The sequence below is a fragment of the Siphateles boraxobius genome, unplaced genomic scaffold (assembly GCF_051911475.1).
Source record: "Siphateles boraxobius isolate OS27281-9 unplaced genomic scaffold, OSU_SipBor_1 7, whole genome shotgun sequence".
In the NCBI taxonomy this organism is placed as follows: domain Eukaryota; kingdom Metazoa; phylum Chordata; class Actinopteri; order Cypriniformes; family Leuciscidae; genus Siphateles; species Siphateles boraxobius.
Genome location: NW_027509197.1, coordinates 37,566,179 through 37,584,218, shown reverse-complemented (window position 1 = coordinate 37,584,218; position 18,040 = coordinate 37,566,179). Strand labels below are relative to the sequence as shown.

The 18,040-nt window shown below is 37.7% G+C and overlaps 1 protein-coding gene and 1 long non-coding RNA gene across 3 annotated transcripts in view; one reads left to right on the top strand and one right to left on the bottom strand.

The window, feature by feature from the left end:
- The window catches only part of fign (fidgetin), a 63,685-nt gene extending 45,996 nt beyond the window's left edge, over nt 1-17,689 (bottom strand). Inside the window, exons 1-2 of one of the 2 annotated variants that reach the window (XR_013197183.1) lie at nt 17,554-17,689; nt 16,741-16,853 (exon numbers count right to left, since the gene is read on the bottom strand). The gene's annotated coding sequence lies outside the window, so the exon portion shown is untranslated. Of the gene's footprint in view, nt 1-16,740; nt 16,854-17,553 lie in introns of those variants that run through there. The other variant, XM_077216704.1, reaches the window with a different exon arrangement.
- Nucleotides 17,690-17,813: 124 nt separating this feature from the next.
- Nucleotides 17,814-18,040, top strand: part of LOC143723453 (uncharacterized) — a 31,446-nt gene continuing 31,219 nt past the window's right edge. The window contains exon 1 of the long non-coding RNA XR_013197117.1: nt 17,814-17,927. This is a non-coding gene — a long non-coding RNA (uncharacterized LOC143723453). The remainder of the gene's footprint in view (nt 17,928-18,040) is intronic.

The window sequence follows — 18,040 nt, the reverse complement described above, 5'->3', positions numbered from 1 at the left end:
AATATAATCTTTCTATGCTGAGTTACAAAAATACTTCACTATTATCAATCTTACCAATTGTAAATGTTTTGACATACAATTTTACATGCAAAAATGTAAAGCATGTAAAATTAGTAAAATTAATCTTGTTAAAACAAGATTAGTTTTAACATTGCAAAACAACAGATTTTCACTATGTCACCATTTACCAAAGACAAAAGCAACATTATTCTCAAGTAGGGATGTGCATTGTGCACATACAATACAAAAGGTTAAACGGTTAATACAAAAGGGTTTAACAATCTTTTACTTAAAGCAACTAAACTTAAGATGGGAGACGTCATGTGAATAAATTTAAAGCGACAGAATAGATCCACAGTAATGGGCATCATATTAGACAGTGGTCAAAATAAGAATAATTAGTATCAATCAAAATGTGTAGATCAGTGCAACCTTAGCATCAATCACACAACATGCTGATAAGATGGCAGCATGTAACAAGACAAATCAGTAAGATAAGAGTAATAAAGAAAAACAAGCTTGAGGCGAACACCTCCAATAAAACTCTTCAGAAAGTGGAACCTGAGAACATCAACTATTCACAAACAAACGTCATGGAGAAGATCTGCAAAACTCTCTGTGGAAATGTGGCTGTTCATATGGGAATCTCATTAAGAGAAACCTTCAGGCTCATTCCAAACCAAATTGGTTCTACTTAGGAGTGAGGAAACAGGGTCATCCTTAACGCCTGCTGAACGGGGTGAAAAGGAAGGGTGGGGGTGCAGAAGATGGGGGGGGGGGGGGGGGGTGTTCAGACATCCTAAAAAATAAAACCGAGCCTAAGCCCAAGGGAATGATCATTATAATCCACTCCTGCTAGGCCTCTAAACACTAAACGTTCCACATATTAATCAACTAAATCACAAAAGGGAAGTCTTTGTTTAGCAATTACACCATTGAATATACAATTAAAAACAACTACATTTTGATCTTGTTCTGCTTATAAAATGCTTTGAATTAATCTTCACGCTAATGTTGAGAGTGCTAACTTTAAAAGTTGGATGTCTGAGCGGTGGGCAGCTTATCACTTGTGTCTTAACTCAATATTAACATATACATTAGCATACAATACAATTTCTACAATTAAATTCATGAAATTTACATCTATTCCATAATTATCCATGTTGAAGGGCATGAATGAAGGGCACTTCACACAATTTATGCGACCAGCAGATTCAGTGATGTCCTTTTATGCTAATTTGCAGGTTAATAATTTATGGGAGTTTCAGCAGATGCATCTATATGTTTTGTGTTTAATGTCTATGTAATACCACAAATGTATTGAAATAATCAATAAATAAACATCAATACTTTTGGCAAGTGGAGAATAATCAATAATCAATATAATATCTAATTTCCTAAAGCATTGATGCTTTGATTAAGATTCTTGACATTAAAAAAAATGTATAGGTTATTCCTAAGAGAATATCAAATGATTGTAAAAATCAATAAGAATCAATACTTTGGGGAAGTGGAGAATAATAGCATAATCAATTTAATATCTAATTTCCTAAAGCATTGATGCTTCGATTAAGATTCTTGACATTAAAAAAAATGTATAGGTTATTCCTAAGAGAATATCAAATGATTGTAAAAATCAATAAGAATCAATACTTTGGGGAAGTGGAGAATAATAGCATAATCAATTTAATATCTAATTTCCTAAAGCATTGATGCTTTGATTAAGATTCTTGACATTAAAAAAATGTACAGGTTATTCATAAGAGAATATCAAATGATTGAAATAACTAATAAGAATCAATACTTTGGGGAAGTGGAGAATAATAGCATAATCAATTTAATATCTAATTTCCTAAAGCATTGATGCTTTGATTAAGATTCTTGACATTAAAAAAATGTACAGGTTATTCATAAGAGAATATCAAATGATTGAAATAACTAATAAGAATCAATACTTTGGGGAAGTGGAGAATAAATGAATAATCAATTCTATTTATGCTCCGATTTCTAAAGTATTGATGCTTTGATGATATACAAAAGGATAATTAATGTAAAAAAAAAAAAAATTACAGAAAGAATATAAAACAGCAAGTTATATAAATGCGTAGATAACGTGGGATAGGCCTTTTCCTTAGAAGTCAACATTAAACACTGTGCTCAACCCATTTTACTTATGTAATCTGAAGTATTTCCAAGTGAAACAAGATATTCAAATTTCAGAAGCATCAATTTACAACATTCATATAAAATATAACAAAGGGAAAAAAAAAATATTTGGAAAAATGTGAGCCATTGAATCATGCACAACATGACCTGGAATGTGCATTAAGAAAGTAAATAGGGTCAATTCTGATTTTCCCATTGACTCTGACAAGAAATTGCACATAGGTTTTGGAGCCAAAAATCAACAAATGGCGAGGCTGTCAGCCCTTCAGGGCACTAAATGCAGGGTAATGCCTATGAGAGAGAGGTAGGCCGTGAAAGGCTGGGGTGAGTCGGGGTCAGCGTGAGCTGGTGAGCGTGACAGCTGAAAAGCGCAGCTCTACAGACTGCTGGGATGAGCTAATTACATTAGCACCCATCATTAGCACAGCCAGCCTGCCACCTCAGCAGCCAGCGCTCGTACTGCATGCCTCAAGATGACCGGCCTTGCATTCTGGTGGCTTTACTACCTGAAACCAGCCCCTAATGGACATCACGGTCATGACGGAAGTCTCCGGGCAGCTGTCTGGTTTGTTTAAATGATCCAAGATTATGCCACAGAAATAAACACCTCATTTAAGTCAGTTTATAGGGAATTGTTTTGCGAATGGCTGCCAAACACTAACCATACACACATCTTTTTTTATGGAAGACTCCAAGACTCTATTAATAATGATCTGTGGTGTCGTATTTTGAATTCTAGACTTTTCTTGACAATAAATCAGAATTTAAAGTGACACCCACTGCATGCTGTTATTATTCTTTTTTTTAATCTTTTACACTTTTAAGTTTTAAGAGAGAAGTTGCACTTATGGCAGCCTTAATAATTTGTTATAAATAATCAGATATTTTGGTTTGCATCTGTTAATCCTGATGGATTATACCATATATATATATATATATATTTATTTTTATTTTTTTTAATTCACCATACTGTCCCCAATTGGTTAATCAGTGTCTTAAGAGAAATGTGTTCTAAAAATGTAATGTTTAGATATGCAAATGAGGCATTACCTAAATAAATATGCACTAATTTGCATACATTTCCAGAACAAAAATCAGAACATTGGTTAAAGTCAGGTTCAAAATATTCGTTTTATTTTGTTGACTTATTAGAGATTAATTTTTTTACAAAGGGGATTTCGGGTATCTTTTATTAGTGGTGTGACGTGATATCGTGATATTAAAACATGACGATATCTCTCGTCAAGGTAAAAAGCTGTCTCGCGACATCAGCATGACTCGGTTGAGTTTGAGGCAAAACCTTCTACAGTGCTTCAGTATCCGGTAAATTGGGACATATGCTTATAATTATTTTGTTCTGTCTTTTACTGCATTTAATAATTCATACTAAGAATGTAGAACTGAAGTGACATTCATTACAAGATGATTAGTGTAGGGCTGTCAAGATTCCTCATTTAAATTTGAGTACTTGATTTTAAAATCAAGTGGTGCTTATTACATACGATAATCCATGAAAGGTTTCTAAGGCTGCACGTGCACAATATAAAACTTAAAACAATTTTAATATAGCTTAGCATATGCTATAATTTATAAACCTTCACTAACACAGGAGAATACATCAGTAAGTTTCTAAATATACAAACTGTCGATAATCATGATCTCAAAATAGAAGTTTAAACCATCGCTCTGAGTTTGCTGTAGCATTTCTATTGTAAAGAAGTGACCAAATATTAAAGATTAAGTGGACACTTGAATTAAATGTTGTTTGTTCAATAATAAATGAGGATTTGATCATGCTGTAAAGTGTAATAATCACCAGGGCTTTGGCGCACTCTGTCGGCATTTGCTATACATAATGCACATGAGTTGATTGTTTATAATGTTATGTATATTGCATTATGTATTTTAACACAGTGTTATAATTTCTTGCTTTTGATACTTTATTTGAAACTTTATTATTGCCTCATTTTTATTATATATGCATTAAGTCATTTTAAAGACTATTGTTCACTTAGGTCTATTTTCATTACCACAAATAACTTGATTGATCGTAGTGCTGGGCGGTTTGACCAAAAATTTATTTCACGTTTCTTTTTTCAAAATTATGCCGGTTTTCCGGTTTATGACGTTTTATTTTATTTGTATGCATAATCAGGTGTTCAAAGCATTTTCTACTGGTTGAGAGAGGAATTACTGCAGTAAATTGAGGATGGTCTATTTTACTGTCATTAGTGAATATTGTAGAATAGAATAGCGCCCAGTATAACCTAAATTTGTTATTTCTTATCATTCTAATAACGTTCTATTACCAGGAAATAACGTTAATACAACGTTTATATAACGGGAGAATTGAACGTTCTAATGACGTTTGAATGATGTTCTTATAACCAAGCAAGAATGTTTATACAACGTTTATATAACGGGAGAATTGAACGTTCTTATAACGTTTTGAATAAAGTTCTTATAACCAAGAAATAACGTTAATACAACGTCTAAAACACTGGACGTTTTGAATGTTCCTAGAACATTCAGAAATAACGTTTTTATAACTTGATGGGAACGTTATGAAAATGTTCTTATAACTTAAAATTGTTAGCTGGGGAAGAGGAGAGATTCGCGATTGCACTGAACACGTTTTAAGTGCAGGATTCTCTGAGCGAGCCCAGAGAAAATTAGCCTGGTTAAAACCAGACCATTCAGAGTTAGGGTCTGGCAAAGCTTCATAGACAAATGCCTCTTGGAGCAATTGGATAGACCTAAAACCAATCAGAGCGACGAAGATGAACGAGCAGACACTGATCAGCTACTTGCTCTACGTTTATTTAAAATTAACAGCAAGACAACTGGAAGTGAATGTGCTTTCCATTAAATAAATCACACACAGTAAACAAAACCTTAAAGTCCCTGTAAAGGCAATTTAAAAAAAAATTCTAAACACATTATAAATGTGAGAAATGTATTGCTAAAACACATTACAAAGACTGTGAACTGTGAAGTACTGAATTGTGGAGTTAGACCGTTAAACAGTTTTTCACCATTGATATTTTACGGATTTTTTGGGCATCCGCCCCTACCTGATGACGCACTGGAGCCCCTGAGCTCCTGGCCACGCCCCTACCTGATGACGCACTGGAGCCCCTGAGCTCCTGGCCACGCCCCTACCTGATGACGCACTGGAGCCCCTGAGCTCCTGGCCACGCCCCTACCTGATGACGCACTGGAGCCCCTGAGCTCCTGGCCACGCCCCTACCTGATGACGCACTGGAGCCCCTGAGCTCCTGGCCACGCCCCTACCTGATGACGCACTGGAGCCCCTGAGGCTGGCCGCTCCCCTAACAATATAAATAGAGCACATTCACATCAGTTTACCGCTCAATCGCGAGTTACTGTGAGTATTATTAGTTACTACAGCTTACAGTTTGCTAGTTAGCTATGTCTTCGTCACGGAAATGCGCACTACCTGGATGCGATCACGTACAAAACAGATCGGTGTCCTTATTTAAATTTCCTAAAAACGATCACATCAAGAAGAGGTGGATTCATTTTGTGAAGAGCCATCTTGATGGAGAGCTGAGGATCATCACCAACACCCGCCTCTGTAGTGATCATTTTACACGGGATAGTTTTATAAACTTTCGTCGGAGACAACTGGGATTCACTGTTGTCTCCGCTGTTGTGTTACTGGTGAATGGGGCCGAACTACTATCTCCCGCCTCGGACTTCATCCTGTCGCGCCGACAACTGGTGACATCATCGGCAGTGCGTGCCCACCAATGAGTGTAAGATGCCTTGTGCGCTTATGTTATAATTAACCTAATAAGCTGCTAGGAGCATCCATTCCGGCTGTAGCGGGTGACAGTTGATTGTGGCGACGGCAGCTTTACCGCGAGTGAGCGTGGTTTCAGCGCAGCCAGCGGACACGCCCCCAGCGTTTGAAAGCAGAGACTACTGCTCATTTTTTCAAGATTTTGATAGCTTATTTTATGTACTTGCCGGCTTTTTTTATCATTCAAATTTGGCTGGGTGTCTAATAACACATTTTTCTGTGATATGACAAACTCAGAACACATACTTCATTTTGACTTTACAGGGACTTTAACAAAAAAAACTTTGCAATTTAGACGCGCAAACTGGGTGCCGGTGGTGTGAGACGAACGGCTCGGGCAGATTCGGCTTGAAGTCGTTCATCCTTGGATGCGGCGCCGCGCTCGCTGTTACAAAATTCCCGTGCACACAGGCAAGCGGAATGGGGTCTTGCGCACCGAACACGTGATTTTTGCCCCGCATACCTTCGCCCTCGTGCGGACGCGTCGAGTATAAACAAGGCTTTACTCCGTGTCAGCGCGCGCTCTGATCGGTAAAGGGGCACAGACCTCTCCCGAATCATCTCCAGCAGTAACAGCCTCTGATCGCACCACTAACTCCGCCTCCGTTTCCCTCTTAAGCTGATATTAGTATTTAAACATTCTCTATGATAAATGTTTGTGAAAGAAAATATTTTAATAACATTGTTTTGGCGGTTATAGAATTCTAATGACGGTGTTCAACTATAACCGTCACACATAGTTCCACAGCGGCATCCATCTTTGTAAATGTAAAAAATCTGCTTCACCGTCGCTGTGCTGTCATCATCGTGTAAAGCCCGCCCCAACGTTTCTGATTGGTGCCGCGATTTCGACGGATTGGAAATGGACTTCAATGAGCTCTTTGCCAGACCTACTTGCAGAGCAAAACTAAATTTGCCGGAAGTGGTCTGGGTTTTCCCAGGCTAAGAGAAAATAGACCTATTCTAACAAAAGCAGCGTGTATCTCAGAGCGCGGCACATTATATTCCGCACGCGAGCAGAGAGATTCGCGCTCGCACATTATATTATTGTACTTTCGCGCTATAATAATGCACTCTCGACATTTGACAGGAAAATAACGCCATAGTTCTGCAGCATCCATCTTCCCTGTAACGTAACACCAGAGCACTGCTGTTACGCCCAGTTCCAATGAGCATACTATCCACCCAATCCGCCATAAATAGTATTGACAATTACTAATGTCACATACTATTTAGGACGGATAGTATGCGAATCGGGACTGTAAAAGGTTTACCCTCGCCTCGCAGTCGCTGCTTAGAAGTGCAACATTGTAAAGGGTCCGTCTGAAATAGTGTCGCGCCGCGCAGCGTTCGTTCCGAACGTTGTGTAATTAAATACATCGGTATGGCGGTATATTTAAAATTAATATCACAACAAAAATATACACCGGTTTTCAGTATGAACCGGTATACCGCCCAGCACTAATTAATCGTCAAAAAATAATAGACTGATTACTTGATTACCAAAATAATCGTTAGTGACAGCATATCAGTTAAATGATAAGTAAAATGCACCTGCATTGTTTTGCATTTTGTGACTGTCGAATAAAATACTATTTTTCCAGTCATATTTTGTCACTGAAGATTTCTTAAATATAGTTTCATTTCATTTTCTTGAACCCAATATCGTGTATCATCACACCCCTGCTTTTTATCACTGCATAAATATGAATAAATAAGGCCAGAATAAGCCGGGGGAGGGGATCACCATGTGTTTAAGCATAAAATGTTATATCAGGTTAATGCTATTTGAATAATAAACCACTCTGTAAGAAATATATATGTCGCTGTAAAATATATCAGAATATAGAATGTTTGGTGAATGTGCTGCTAATGTAAAGTTTTGCCTGTAGTGCCATAAGTGTACACACCAAAGTTAAAAAAATAAACACTGAAAAATAACACTATGAAATGGTAAATAAAAAATATTTATTTTTCACTTAAAGCATTTGATTCTCTGAATTATTCTCTGGCATTACTACATGGTTTCAGAAATCATTTTTGTTGCATTTCCAGTAAAACTTTAACTATGACATTAAATTACTGATAGAATCAGATAAGATTCTGTTCATACCGCCCACCCTAAACCGTAACCCCTAAAGCCAGCAAGCTTCGGTACGGCTGCAATGCTCAAAGCAGTGTCCTTCCTAAGGCCCGATGCCTCAAACCTCCACAGCACTCATCCCATCTGCGTTCGCTCCTGCCGGCAGGCCTCACACACGGCTCCTCGACGCCCCACACAAGGTTTCTCCTATCAATCCTTGGCACACTGCCAACCTGTCAGCCAGCCGTGCTCCGCCGAGGACGAACAGAGCGCCGGGAAGTTAGTGCGCGGCATCGGCACGATAGCGCACGTCTCCCCATGATCATCAGCCTAATTAAGATCTGACTGCTTTTATGTGATCTTTAGTAGTACATCAAAATATCAATTTGAGACAATTAGCTTCTGAACGTGATAACTCAATTCATCATTCCTGAAGGATTTTTTTCATTCTTTCTTTCACAGGCACAGAATACAGAAAAAAAAAAGAAAAAAAAAGAAACAGCCAAAATATTGGCTCTCACATTGAATATTTTCTGCCATGCATATCAATGGACACGTTTTTTTTTTCTCGTTTTTTCTCAGAGGCTAATTTCAAGACATTAATTACAATTTTATGTTCTCATTAGATGATATAATTCCCTCTCCAAGTCGAGCTTCAAATGACTGTGATCTCCACTCGCCATGTTTTCCCCGGCTTAGGGTAATTCACATGAATTTAAATGTCATGAAACATCAAATAATGAATTAAAGAAAGGGATTTCAGCAGCCTACAATAAAAGAAAGTGATGCCTATGAAAATAAACCGGGTGTTTCTCCCGTCAAGGCTGTAATAATAGGGACAAACCTCTTTCAATTAAATCCCTACAAAATGCTAGTCCAAACTAATTCAAGGATATTATATTTTAACAAAAGACATACGAGTGCACTAAAATAAGTCATGCATCTCAGATGCATTGTGGGTCAGCTAAAGCCTTGAGCTCCCAGTCAACAGCAAACTTGTTGCACATGCAGCATTGGAGGCTAAACAGAAGAGAAAAAAACAAACACGTTTGTCCTACTCTACCCGAGAGCTTCTTTTTGCTTCAATTCAACAGCAGTTTATTTCTTTACTACATTCATTTCTCTAATGTTTCTTATCTTTATGCATTTCCAAACACTTCAGCAGCCATAGAAACCCCTCGCTGAATACACAACAGAACGTCTTGAAGCGGGACTGAAATTGCTCGTCTCATTTCTCAAGGTTGTTCAATGATAAAGGACGCATTTCTCGGCTGGATGGAAGGCATGGACAATTCTTGCTTGATCCTACTATTCTAAGCCCTGTGAAACCAGGTGACATCAGTTTTTTATGCACTTGTGATTAACAGTTATTCAACTTCACATTTTAGTCCAATCGCAACGACACAAATGCATTTAAGGACTTTGTATACTACTAAAATTCTGAGAAAAGCGTTAAAAAAGCCCTTTATGTTGCTAAAATGATAAAATCCTGTAGCCAGTTGTCAATTCATACCAAAATAGGACGTTGCAGGTGTTCGAGGTAACGAACAATACCTCTGCGATGCATCAAAAGTAGGCTACACTTCAAAACCAGATAGTTTGGCATCAAAGGTCAGAGAAGAAATGATTATGGTCATGCGTTAAATATTCAGAAAAGTGTAAATTGTCTTTCATGGCGAGGTGCAAGGTTCGCTCTCAGCACGTCTCCTTCATTTCCCTTCAACTAAAGAAGAGAACGTGTCTTGTTCTGCAAAGCCCATTAAAAATCAAAAAGTTTAGTATGTCTAATTAAAATGTAAACAGAGTAATGAAGACATCAGTGATTTAAGGCGATGTCTCTCTCCTTGCCACTGGGGGTATGATAATTACTCAAGCAAATGTGGGAACGCAGGAGAATCTGTGCGCTGCCTAGATTAACAGTTCTGCTGCTAAAACTGGTTTTTCCCACCAGGGGATTGAGTGTTCGCAACCAATCCCCAGCAGGCAGTGCGTTGCCACTTCGCTTTATGTAGCCAGACAGCTTTAGTGACCAGGGACAGTGAAAACAAAAGCTCCGACTCATTGTTTGAAATGGCAGAAAAAAGAAAAAGGACCAAAGCGCCGCTTATGTTCCGTTCTAATAATTCAGATTGTTTGTTTGAAACACTGGCGCTGCATTAACTTTACCGTCTTTGTTTTTTTTTCTCAGGGCTGTAGTGGATTAGTGAGTCTATTGGAATAAACAGACAAATAAAACATAGAGAAGCACGTTTGCATGGTTTACATATCTCTGAAATATGTCTGAGCGGTATAATAAAGTGTCTCAATATATCTGCAGTGATTTTAAAATGGTTTTAGATTGTTTGTCTCAGATTTAAACCACAACAGGCTGACAAGTTTGATTCATTTCAGTGAATCAGTTCAAACTGTCCATTTCTATTAACTGGTTCAAACTTTGATTCAACAATTCATTCGCAATGAAGTCGCTTGAAACGGTTCAGAGAAGTGTTTCACACATTAAAATGTTTTAGTAAAAATATATGCGAGTAAATTGCTGTTCTTATTTTAACTGGATCTTCATTTAACATTTGAAATCATTTCAATGAATCAATTCAAAACTGATTCCAAACTGATGACTACAATGGCTAACTGAAATTAAGTAAAAAAAAAAAAATTCACACTTATAAGCGATTTGAGAGCAAATAGATAAATATTAAATTATCAAACATCATCAAAAGGGTAATAAAATATTTTCAGATATTTTTAGCAATATAACAGCCTAACCTAAACTATACAAACAGAGAAATCACTAATACAATCATGCATTTCTCCTCCAAACCAATTGCTGCGATCAACAAAAGCAACGATGTTCAATAATGTTCTGTGTTCATATCCATCCTCAACGACTTAAAGCTTTTAAAACGGAGCCAACTGTCAGCAGAACATGATTTTGCTTTGTTTTGACTGTTATTATCCTGCCATGCGTGTGTGTGTGTGTGTGTGTGTGTGTGTGTGTGTGTGTGTGTGTGTGTGTGTGTGTGTGTGTGTGTGTGTGTGTGTGTGTGAGACGTATCATAATGAACGGGAGTCCAGTGGCGTCCTCACCGCTGACTGTCAATCACGGTTACGCTCCTCTGATCAGATCACATCGCCGGCTAACTACAGATCAAACCGCCCTGACAAATGTTAAAAACATCACATTTACATGGAGCCAGCTAGCGTGACCCTAATGAAAGAGAAAAGACACTGAGACAAACACCTTTCAGTGTCTTTTCTTGCACACGATTATCGACTAAAAATAACCCACAGCGAGCCAAATGAATCAAATCAAGTATTCTGCAAATCAATACGTGTGGCGCGTTTAAGTCTTCATTTGTTGATTCGCCCCATGGAGAGGCCGATAAACTGGTGAGAGATGAGGGCACTTCACCTCTATTCAGGTTTACGATGAATCGCTACATCTTTTACATCATCAGACAGCCTTTTTGTCCAATATCTCAATGCCAGGAACATTTACTGGAGCAGAACGCCTGGAAAATTTTTGCTTCACGCCACCGTGCACAATAGAGAGCATCCTAGCGCCACGGTCGATACCGTCATTACGGCTACAACAACCGCTTAATAATGAAATTCCAGTAACATTGACTTAAGCAGACAAAAAGGAAAATGTAATGCAGTTTAAGATACATGGAAGGAAAAGACGACAGCCTAGAGCGCGAATACTTTCTTCTTCCACGACTCCAGAGGATGATTTCAGAAACAGGCCTATAGCACGGATAACAGACATATGTGCATTTAAAAAAAACATACAATCCCGTATGCTGTCAGTCACAGAAAGGGAAGTAGAGAGAGGCCGACAGACAGAAAGTGTCTAAATGAGCTGGTGGAGAGGAGCGGGAGGGGGATGTCAAGGATTCATGGTCCTTCATCTTTGCAGTAGAGCAAACACATCTCTCAGTATAGCAACAGACAGCTGCAACCACTTCCAAATGCACTCTAACTTAGATCAGTGAAAGAATTGTCAGCGCACACCGAATCATACGAAGATAACACAGCCAGCTGCCACGAGAGAGAGAGAGAGAGAGAGAGAGAGAGAGAGAGAGAGAGAGAGAGAGAGAGAGAGAGAGAGAGAGAGAGATCCCTGCGTGGAAATGAAATTTGTTGCGTTTGCACGCGTCCGTCTCCCTTGGGGTTCTTCCTCAGCATTCGGATGAAAAGCGCGCGAGACTACGCTTAACATATTTGCTTAAAGATGACAAGCCGCTACTGATTTCATTTGAGCTGGGCTTTTGTCTGAAACGGAGACAGGGGGTACCGAATAAGATTTGTTACACAGACTGACAAATGTATCCGTCTGTACGGATGAGTGTTTCATCAATTTGAAACGGCCCCCGAGATCCCCCAAGGTGCTCATCCGCCAGCGAGCCGAGTTAGTCTGAAGGTTCCCTTTAATTGTCACTATTAGATTGAGATAAAACCTGTCATTCTCATTTATACAAACAATCCCAGGAGGCCCGGGCCACTTACACGTCTAACGCACCAACGGCATCGTCTTCTGCCAACGCTGGGCTTCTCAACCGCAAATCCCGGTATACCTACAGCATGACGCTTGCTGTACTGCGGCACATACATGGACCATTGTACGTTATTTACATGAAAAAAAACATTGCATTGCGAAAATACACAACATGCACCATTGAAAAACAGGTTTGTGTATATTAACTATTTTAGAACAGATTTGAATGTGGCTAGTCAATTAATCTTTAACTCGAGCCGTTTTCTGAACTAATGCCCGATTCTTTTCTTAGGTGACGTCCATAAACTTCCAAATAAAAAGTTTCATTTGTAAAATTTCATTTCAATCAGAGATTTTATCATTATAATCATTTCAGATTAGTCAGAAAACATGCATCACCATATGGTTATTTGTATAATCCATTTGTTTTACTATGTCTCGCAAAAATAACTATATTGTGATACAGTTACTGGGATTTCAAATACTTGTACCATGATATACGCTTTTGGCCATTCGCCCACCACTAACCTGTAACTGACTTGCTAAAGACTCACCTACAGATTGAAAAAATATATTTCTTGTACTATTCATCTTCTGTTATTCCTAGAATCCTTATATAAACATTCTGCGATGAGTTTTGTTACTAAACAATTAATAAGGCTGCAATCTACTGTAAATAAAAATAAATAAATACAAAATTACAAACCCCCCCACAAAACTACATAACCCACATTGTTCCATGATGAGTAATAGCTCACAATCCCAGCCTGATGCATTAGCTTCAAAAAGCTCTACATGCCAAACACGGATCAATAGAACGACTTTGTCATACACTGTAAAAAAGAATACATGCAACTTACTCATATGTTGTTATTTAAGTGTAACCAAGTTGAGCTTGATTTAGACTCATTTAATAATTTAAGGTACTTGACCTGAATTAATCCAGAATAAATGTTCTAGGTTTTTTGTCTAAACCTTTTTACAGTGTGATGATAGTCTATTTAAAAACTACAGTGCATTTCACACAAACCCTCAAAACATTAATGGCCATTATGAATATGTAAAAGAGCGGTCTGTAAACCACCAGGACAGAAGGAAATTGAAATCTGCATATTGAAAAATATTATATTTACACCAGATATGACTGATCGTGACAGATGTGATCATGTGAGAATTCAATCGCTTCCTTGATGAACAATGCTGCTGCCTCACTGTTGCCAATATTAATACATCAGACCAACAAGCAAGTCAACAAAAAACTTGTTTCAAATGAATGCAAGTTTGATGAATGTGAATAATATATGCTATAAACACATTCATTTATATAGGCCTTTATGTTTTTAGATGCATATATTTTAAATGCAGTGTATGCAAAATATTTGCTTTCACTAGTACAGAAACTCACAAATAATGAAATTATTTAAAAAAATCCATGTAAAATAATCACCGAAAAATCAGAAAACTGCACAATATACAAATTTGTCAAATAGAAAAGCTGTCGTTTTCTAAATATGTTTATACTGCATTTAACAGATTTGTGAAATAAATTTCCCAAAATAATGTGTTTGAGCCAATTATAGACTGCATGATATAGGCAGCTAAATACAAATGCCAGTACATATTCAAACGTCATAAGAATACAAACTAATGAACATTACAGTCAATAGGTTACATGTTGAAAAAAACCCTCAAATAAAGATTTAAAAATGCATGCAAAATAACTATGAAAAAAACATTCAACATGCTTTTAGATTCTTTTCACTGCATGACTGTTGAAACTACACAGTATACTTATTTTTATCATAGAAGAGCGGTCTAGTTCTAAATATGTTTACTGCCTGACCCTGTAACAGATTTGTGCAAGAATTTGACTAAAATAATGTGTTAAAGACAATTAAGTGCATGATGCAGGCAGCTAAAATACAAATACATTCAGATGTCATCAGAATACATGACTAACTAATGAACACTGCAGCCAACACTATCACTATATGTTTGAAACTTGTCAAAATATTGCCCAATCGCAAGCATCAATCTAATTGTTTGCACGCATCTGCTAATTGCCGCATCATCCGCGCGGGCTGAACGTCTTCTATAGATCTGTGTATAGCGAGCTGCCTGTTACAGTAGCCCTGTGCTAGAATGTCAACACAAGATACATCAAGCAAAGAGGGTGCTGAAAAGGGGAGGGGTCAGCATCTGTCATCACGCACACCACAAAACTCAACATGAGGTTTCATGTCAACCCTGCGGACTCACACGCACAGCTACACACATACAGGCTCACACAAACTGATGTGCCGCGCAATCAGGAGTGTGTGAAGCTGTCGTGTCGTTTAACATGCTCATAAAGCCATGCCTGGGGTTAAACCGGGACCCAGTTAACGATAACAGCGCTTTCACACGTCAGCCGCTCGCTGCGCCCACAAGGAATCACCCCGAGCACCAACCTAGCACATCACTTTGTCAAAATAGTATCATATTAAAAGCTTAAAGTATACTTATTAATAACATTTATACCTCAAACTCATATCTGCAAACCTAAATTAGGTCACTGATGCCTGTTGTGTTAATATACCTCTGCTAACTGTAGTGCATTATACATCTAATGGCTTATTAGACCTCCCTACAGGAAAGAAACAAAAAAAACATGCTCAATGTCCACTTTGATTAAAACACATCACAAAAAACACTCTACAGTAATGAAATCACTCATCATGTAGTGCGTTTTTCTATTGATAGAGCTGAAGAGGCTTGGAAAACACACTTCAGTCTTAGTCAGGCGATTTTGATTATGTTTTTAAATAACAAAATGCAAATGCAAGAGGTATTCAGAAAATAACTAACATTATAAATGAAAAATGGAGAGTTCTTGTTTTTGTTGGTTAGTTAGTTTGTTTGCTGAGAGTGAAAACCAAAGGTTTGAATATGAAAATGTAAAACAAATCAACATTCAATTGCCTTGAAACAAAAACACTACAAGTTTGCAATGACAGTGGCATAACCTTCAACAAATCAATTTCTGACCTCAAGATTCTAATCTGACAAAATCCACTGAACTAAGAGTCAGAGCTAAAGTATTGGGAAAGAAATATCCACAAGTACAAAGAAGAAAGGACATGCATAGAAAAATAGCTAAATGTGCATAATGCAGGGCGCACATCAAAAATTCATGCAAATATGTGTTCAAGAACTACATAAAATGTAGCAATATACAACCTCACTGATGGATGAAGTCCCATATTAAGGCTGAAAAATGTATGCGGCCACATACAGTAATTCCTTCTGGTAACTTCTCTATGCCCGCTTAGTGCTTGATACTAAAAAAGTGAATATTTACAGGGAGAAATTTCTACCTAATCACTAAACATTGTTTTTTTAGATTGATTTAGTATATCAAATAATATAATTGGCTTGAATAAACCAAGTCTTTGTATATATTACTAATATATATATATATATAGTACATTTTAAGCTGTTTTGAAAAAGACTGCAAAATGAGATCACTCCAGACTGAAGTTTTATGCAAATTTACAATAAAGCAAATACCAACTACAACTTCATAAACAGCTAATTAACTCAAACTGCATAACTTATTTTAATCTAAATATAGTTGGGTTTAGAACAAATTCAAGCCTAGATAAAACAAAATAATCGGCAAATGTAAAACAAAAATAGTAATTTTGCTTGTAAAAAAGGGCTTGGTTGCGACATTAAAGTACATTTTCAAAGATTATAGTAAATATTAATGTTACATGTCTTCTTTAAAGATATGAAAGATAATACATATTTAAAGACATCGTGTTTAATTCAAAAATAAGTCGCTAGTCATCATTTTGACAGTAAGTTAAAAATTGTGTCAAAGTTCTGACAGACTGAAGTAAACATATCGCCCGCGACTCTTATAATTATAAATGCAATATATGCAAATTTACACAACTTGTATGCAAACACGCTCAAGTTAGATCAAGATATATACATTAGGAATGCTTTATACGTGTGTAATTATAGAATCATGCATGCATTATTAACATACAATCTAACAGGTTACGTGAATATAGCTGCTGTTTATAGTCTAGCACGCATTTCATGACTAAAACAAACCACACCATGCAAGTACAAGCACAAATGTAATAGTGTATGCCAAAATATAAACAATAAATCAACGTACCATGTACACTGGAGCTAGTGATCATCTTCTCAAAGGCGCAAACAGGAGAAAGGAAAATGTGAATTCCAAAGGTTGCTTACAGCCACTTTTTCCTCTCAGCTATCGAATTACACTGTGAAAACCAGGGGCCTTTTCGTCAGGTATTCATTTAACCTACATGCATATAATTAAGAAGGCAAAACCAACAAAAGCTCTTGGACAACATGTGAGAGGAGGAGAGAGAGGAGGAGAGAGAGAGATAGAGAAAAAGAGAGAGAGGGAAGGGAGAAAAAAAACCACATGACCACGACAGCGAGCTCATGTCAGTTTTCCTCCCCAGGTTTAAAGAAACGATATTATCTTAATGGAAACACGCATTGTATGTCTTTTTACTTTAAAAACACGTTTGCGGTCCCAAAAAAAGTCAAGAATTAAAAAAATTCACATTTTCTATGATACGCAAAAAAGGAAGGGTGCAAAAACTTTTTCAGATTATTATCGTGTAGGCTATAATGCGGCTCTGGTGCACCAGAAAGTTACTTTTACGAATTTCAACCCCACCCACTCTCACTTTCCAATGCAAATTGTAATTAATCATATTCAACTATCATTGATCAACTTCATCCGCCTGCGCGTTAACATCCCGTCGCACGCGCGAGCACATCTCGTTTCAAAACATCCATGTATTTAGATATGGACAGCGCGAGCGCTTCATTTCAGCCCGGTGATGCATGGACTGGACATGCGTTGCGATAAAGGCAGGCGCTCGCGCTCCTCTCCTCTAGTCCAGTTTAATTCCTAATTTCGGTGGAAATAGCCGGGTTAACTCTTACCTGTTAGTATGACAGGATAACCTCTCGGGTTAGAGCGGCATCGATCCGACGGGCACGCTGATGAATGCTTCTGCGGGTTAAGCGACTTGAAACCATTCCAAGTTAGTGTGGGGAAGACTGACCACTGCCTCTGCCATGTTGGAATTTCAAACCCCAAACAGCTGCTCTAGAGAAGCACAGCGTGCCGCAGATTGCGCATGCGCGCTGCGCGAGAGCCAAATTCAAAGCAACGGTCAGATTTGCCTAAAACACACTGAGTGGAGTAGCGCTCGCTGTCCTGTCACAGTACACTGACAGGAATTATTCACCAATGAGCTGTATATGGACTTTTTGCCTATATACACGATGTATATATAACACAACAAGTAAAATAAGTGAGTATAACATTTAATATCACTGATATATTGTAAAATCCACGTCGTAAGAGCGAAAAACGTTCACTAAATCACTGCGCAGCAAACGTGGCGATCGTATTTTTTTTTTAAAT